Genomic DNA, 6,703 nt, shown 5'->3' with positions numbered 1-6,703 from the left:
GCTTCCAGGGCAGCCCAATTCCGGTGGCTGTTTGAGATCTCACGGGATTCTGAAGTCTGTAAACGAATGGAAGCCCTGAAAATCTGTAGCGTAAAATCAGTAGTAGCTAAAACCGGAGAGCCCATGTAACTGCTTCATTTAATAATTTTTTAGAATAAGGATTACACCTCACTGGTCTGAAATTTCCTGCAGTTTTCCCACAGGTGGGCACAGGTAAACAGGCTCTTGGTGATCGGGACAAAGAATCGAACCGAACACCCAGAGTTTATAGCACAGAACATGAGAGCAGGCCAACTCCAAGCAGAGATTGAGCTCACGGGCTGGAGGGACTCTGTTCCTTCTAGGGCGGATCCTTCCTGGCTGGTTTTGGCGGACTTTTACTGCGCATGTACAAGTAGTTGTAGTACTTTCCTACCGCCCATGTGGTCTCCCATGGTTTTCCCGGATTGGCCGCCAGGGCAGGGGGTCCCACAGTGTTTCCTAGTTGACCTTCCCTTCTCCTGGGGTCCCCTGTACTAGGTTCGCCTTTCCCATGACCAGAGAACTATGTAGCTCTCCATGTTAGGGACTGGTGGAAAGGAAAGGAATTATTTATTCAAGTTACACAGACTTAAGAGTAATGACTTAATGTCTTCATCGAAATCCCAAAGTCCCTTAAAATACCCACAAACACACACAGTCCTTCCTTCACCACTTTGCCCAGTCCGCGGTACTTATCTCAGGAAAGGAAATAGAGGTCCGTGGCTCAGGCAGCCCTGGTTCTTCCCAGTAATCCGTGCTCGGCGGGCAGGCCTCCCAGGGTTCCCGGCACCATCACCTGTGTCACCGGGATCTCCAGGTCTCGATCCAAACCCGAGTGGCACCTTCTCCTGGCCCACCAGCAAGTCTCATGTCACCTCTTTCCTTTCTGCCTCGTCTCTCTTGCATCCTTCCAAACTGTGAGAGAACTCTGTATCGCTGCTATAACTTGCTTTCTGGCTTCCTGAGCTACATGGCAAAAGGAACCCCAAAGCCACGTGGTTCTTCCTTTCTCTCCAAAAGCTGCGTGGTCCCTCCTAGCATGGCTGCCGCGCCTGGGGTTAAATCCCCACACCAGTCTTCCTCTGCAGCCCCATTGCCGGCTCCTCCCACCATCGGCTACCCCTGCCAGCATTCCCGTATTCTTCCAGCTTTACTGGGCTGCCATAGTGGGTCTAGGCAGGTGTGGCCCCATGGTGTGGAGCCAGTCATCTCCAAGCTCTCACACAGGTGCTGTAACCAGAGGGACTTGCCTCCCAGTTACATCTTGGGTGGAAGTCACTTCCTTCTCCCTGGCTCAAAGCATGGCCACAGCTATTTAGTATATCTATGAAACCAGTTCAAGGTTATAGATACGTTAAGTGACTGTTCTAGAGGTTATCTGCAAACCTGTCGCTATGCAAAATGGCTCTCCACAGCCCTACTCCATGTGTCCCATCCCCCAGTTGAGACCTGCAGGGGAGGGGAGGGCGGGCAGTTAGGACATTCCATATTTGTTTAATATTTCATGGACACCCTGAGTTCTGGACCCCATTACAAATCCCTATTTGGGGTCTCCCTGGCTGCACCCTGTTCCAAATCCACCGAGCCTCACCAGCCAGGGCCGTGATAGCCTATTTTGGTATGGAGAATATTTCTCCTAATTTTAGGTGTTAAATAAATCCACATCAGGAGTCTAAGCCTTCCTAAGAGCTGAAAGGCTGTGAATCTGTGTGGGGTGGTGGCTGGCAGGGCTGGGTGAGAAGTTAACTGAGCCCTTTACTATAGAAGAAGCCATTGCTACAGTGGTTGTATGACATTAAAGAAGAATTCTAAGTTCACTGGAAGCTAGTTTTATTTTAGGTGAGTTTTTGGTCGTGAAGTTAGGTGAGTTTCAACTTCCTTGTCTTCTTCACTGTAATAACCCGAATTTCCAGTAGATGGCCTTCTGCTCGTAGTGACATCTTAAATTCAGTGTAAAATGCACAAATGAATAATATTGCAGAGCTACGATTTTACAAATAAAGCCCATGCTTTTACATTCTTGGAAATTTTTATCTATATATCCGTAATTCGGCTTGTTATCTATTGAGCCATGTATTGGCTTCATCTCAAGAAGAAAAAAATTACACTGTGCAATCTGTATTCTAAGTTGTCAAGTTTTTCTCCATGGGTGGGTGATTTTTTTCAAGGTTTATTCTTTCTAGAAGTTATAATATTTGTTCTTAGCAATGAAAGCCTGGCACTTTAAGAACACTCATTAAAAAATACTGTCTTTTAGATTGTTTGTTGCTATCAGGTAAGGGTCCTAATAAGCCTGCTTTTAATTTTACATGGCTTTGTTACCGAAGAGGTCCAAGGTGGGGGGAATATTTAGCCCACTCAGGGATGCCAAAAATTTACAGAACAGGGGCTCCTCCCAAGGATGGTATACTAATTTCATCTGGACCACCTACTGGGCTTGTCTGTCTGCCGCCAGAGGAAAGACGTCTCTCAAAGCCAGAGATTTGTGAAAAGGAAAGGAAAGGTTTCTTTAAAGCTATACAGACTTAGAGTAGTGACCCAATGTCCCCATTAATATATCGAAGTTCTTTAGGATACTCACAGACACCCACAGCGCTCCCTTCTCCCCCTGCCCTAATTCGGGGTACTGCATCTCAGAAGAGGCACACATCTGTGTTTCAGGCCGCTGGCACCGTCAGCTGTGCTGCCCTCCAGGCAGGATCTCCAGTTAATCCAAGGCCATGTGGCACCCTCTCGTGGTACCGGCAAAGAGTTCTTTCACCCTTCTTCCAGGCAAAGTCTCCCCTTTCCTCCACCAGAGCTGCAGAGAGGGTAGTGCCCTGTCACAGCCATGGGGTTCCCTCTCCTCACACGGCTGCAGGGGTCCCCACTCTGGCAAAGCCGGGTGGTACCCCTCCAATGGCTGTCGTGTCTGGGTTTTAAATCCCCAGGCCAACCCTCCTTTGCAGCCCCCCTTTGCAGTCCCATTTCTGGCTCCTCCCACAATTGGCTACACCTGCCAGCATTCCTGTATTATTCCAAGTTTACTGGGCTGCCATCGTGAGTCTGGGCAGGTGTGGCCCCATGGCGTGGAGCCAGTCATCTCCACGCTTTAATGCAGGCGCTGTAACGGGGGGGTGGGAGTTGCCTCCAGGTTACATCTTGGGTGAAGTCACTTCCATCCCCCTGGCTCAGAGCACAGCCACAGCTATTTAACATATCTATGCAGCCAGTTAATGGTTATAGATGTGTTAAATAACCATGGCAGAGGTTAGCTGCGAAACTGTTGCTGTACAAAACAGCCCTGCATGTTCCTGCTCCGTGTGTCCCTTCCCCCACCTGACACCGGTGGGGGCAGTGGGTAAGGGGTGAGGGCATCTTATATGTCTTTCTAATATTTCCTGGACACCCTGAGTTCTGGACCCCATTCCAAATCCCTTTTTGGCACCCCCCTCTTGGCTGCACCCTGTTACACTTTGACCAGTCATTGATTCTTGGCGCCCTGAAAACGTGGTAGGCAGAGAAGGAGAATTCCAGTAAACAGGCAGGCAAAGCCAGACGGGACATTTCCGAGACAGAAGACCACAGAGGGAGACGGGGCTCACTAGATGATCACGCGTGTCTGCGGCGGGTGTAGGGAGAAGTTCGGGGCTGAGGTCCTGACAGGAGTGAGTACTGAACATGGAATCTGCAAGGACAACCTGAAAGGTACACTGGAGTCCAGCATAGGAGAAAAGTGGAGATTCGGATCAGTGGTGATAAAAAAGGAATTATTTGATAGATGCTTGGAGCAACATGGCACCTCTGGAGACAAATGAGCTGTGGACTTCAGTGACACCATTCACAAAGGTTTATTTTATATTCATCGATTCTACAATTTGACCAAAGAAGTGCTCTAAGAAATGAGGTGGCATTTTAAAATACAACGTTGCAGTGATTTTTAGCTAGCACACGTCCAAAAATGTTGATGGTTAATTAACTTGGGAAATGTACCATAACAAACTTAGGAGATGAATTGCACACTAAGAAAAAAACAACACAACTCACAATCACACACCCATTACATTTTCCTGAATATATAAGAAGTCCCTAGAAATCTATCAGAGAAACTCAACCAGTCAGCAGAAAAATAAAGCTAGAACATGCACAGAAATGAAGTTAAAATGCCTTTCAAATCCATGTAAAACTCTGCCATCTCACTTGTACGAGAAATTTAAATGATGCTGTGATGATGTTTGTGTCCCTCACGTTGCACATGCCAAGTGTCAGGATTGTGAGGAAACAGCCCCTCGTGTTACTGAGTGTGCTGGCATCATCCCCACTGCAGAAGTTTAGCAGTATTTCTCTGTATCCTAAATGCGCATTAAATTCTGGGGACTTATTCTACTTGATAGCCACACATGCAAGAAGACACATGCAGGACTAGACGTTGCAGCCATTTTAGCAACTCTACTGTCCAGCAGTCATGAACTTGACTTAATTTATATGTCCACAGACAGGAAGACGTTGCTGATTGGGGAGGGAGGAAGTCGTTTGCACACTGCTATGGAGCTATGCAGTATGTGCTAGACGGTGCGGGTCTGTGTGTGTGAGCCTGGACGGCTCTGAGGGAGCACAGAGGTGCTAAGGGCGTTATTTACCTGCTGGGGGGTGGGGCCGGGCGGCCAGGAGACAAGAGAGTGACAGCAGCTTTTTACTTTATGCCCTTGGACGTTTGTACCAGGTAAACAGATTGATTTTTAAAAAATACACACTTCAAAATTGTGTTGCTCACCTTTGTTCTTACCTGAAAGAAAAGATTTTTTCCAGATGTAACTTTCGAAAAGTTAAATGTTTGTTCATTTCATTAGACTTCTAGATGCAATATACATCCTATAGCTACTAAAATTAGTAAGTGGTAGGAACTTTGCATGATTAAAAACTTAGATATTCCATGTTGATGCCTCTTTATGTAGTTTACATCTTTAAAATTGCCCTTCTTTGAACCCTGGCTCTAACATTTCCTAGTCTTGTGGCTCCTGACAAGTCTCTTCAACATCCGCACTCTCCAAGGTCACTGCCTGGTTTTGGAAGTGCTTCACAATAACAATGAAGCCCCTGTACTCACGAAAACATGGATGAGTCCCCAACATGACGCTGAGTGAGGGTAGGCTCACGCAGACGAGCGCTTGTGGATTTCCACGTTCATGATTGGAGAAATTGGCACCCTGGGTGCCTAGAGGGGAGTGGAGAGAAGGGTTATGCCTCTGAGGGAGCACACGGAATTTTCTGGATGGACAGTAATTGGTAGAGGGTTGTGGTCTACAGCTGTGTGCACTGTTCAAGATGCATGGAAGGTATGCTGAGAAAGCTGTGCATTTCTGCCCTGGCTGGTGTAGCTCTGATTGAGCCCTGGCCAGTGAACCAAGGGGTTGCCAGTTTGAGTCCCAGGCAGGGCAAATGCCTGGCTTGAGGGCCAGGTCCCCAGTAGGGGGCACGAGAGAGGCAACCAAACGTGGATGTTTCTCTTCCTCTCTTTCTCCTTCCGTTCCCCTCTCTCCTAAAATAAATAAGTAAAATCTAAAAAAATAAAAATTTAAAGAAGTTGTGTATTTCTTTGTACATTTCACATCCAAAGAATAATCTGTAAAAACCAGTGAATTTGAGTCAGTGATATGCTTGCTTAAGCCTCTAGAAAGGTACACACAGATAACTGCAACTTACTTTAAAAAGCATCCAAACAAGAATGGGTGGAGAGGTGGTTCAATACGTGATTTCAAAGTGTGAGGTGTTCTTAGTAGACTCCAGGTGATACAAGCATTCTGGGTGCTGGGACCTGAATATTCACGGCCCGCTGTGGATTCCTGACTTTGGACAGGAAAGAATTCAAAAACTAACCAGCATGGAGTTTAAAGGGAAAGAGAGCTCATCAGTGAAGCAGCAGGGCAGGGAGTGGGCTCCGCCACGGGCAGGCAGCTCCTCCTTAGAGGGATTCAGTTTATTATTGAGACTCATTGAACTGAGGGGCGGGGCATTCAATCAATCACTGAGGGGAGGAATGCCCAGGATGGTTCCAGGAAAGGGGCGGAGACTTCCCACAAGAGCCCTGTGGGCCATGTCTTGTCCTTACTCGGGCTTCTGTTTCCTGTCACAGGGGTGTGGGGAGGGGCTGCTGTTGAGGATGATTAGGCATCACGATGAGTGTGAAATGAGGCCCGGGGAAGTGATTTTCCACCAACGCGTGGCAGAAATTGTAAAACATGCAACCCCTGACTATTTACACAGAGGCACTGACCTCTTTTCCCTTAGATTGTCAAATTGAAAAATGCCGACGGCCAGCACGACAACAGCTGTCTGGTGTGCACGCCCCGTCTTGGACCATAAATATGCAGGTCACAGAATAGAGTGGTCTCCTATGGGTCATGTGTTTGCTTGTTAAGGCTGTATCTGATTGGCTGGTTCTGGGTACCACGAATCCTTACACACAAGGATAGGCACCTGCTTTTCTAAAGTCACTTTGGAGCACAAAGGGTAGATAATTACTATTATTTTTTTGTGGATTAATCAAAAGTACACCTATTTTCTGTCAAATCAGAAAAAGTATATTTTTTGGTGTACTGCAGCATTTCGGTCATTTGTTTACGTGCGCCACGAGATGGACAGGGTTGGTGATCGCTGGGTGAGGGACTCCTGCAGGTGAGGTCAGCCGCCTGCGGGCTCCCGC

Source organism: Artibeus jamaicensis, unplaced genomic scaffold (genome assembly GCF_021234435.1).
Source record: "Artibeus jamaicensis isolate MK-2021 breed Jamaican fruit bat unplaced genomic scaffold, CSHL_Jam_final scaffold_754, whole genome shotgun sequence".
Classification (NCBI taxonomy): domain Eukaryota; kingdom Metazoa; phylum Chordata; class Mammalia; order Chiroptera; family Phyllostomidae; genus Artibeus; species Artibeus jamaicensis.
This window is presented reverse-complemented; position numbering follows the sequence as displayed.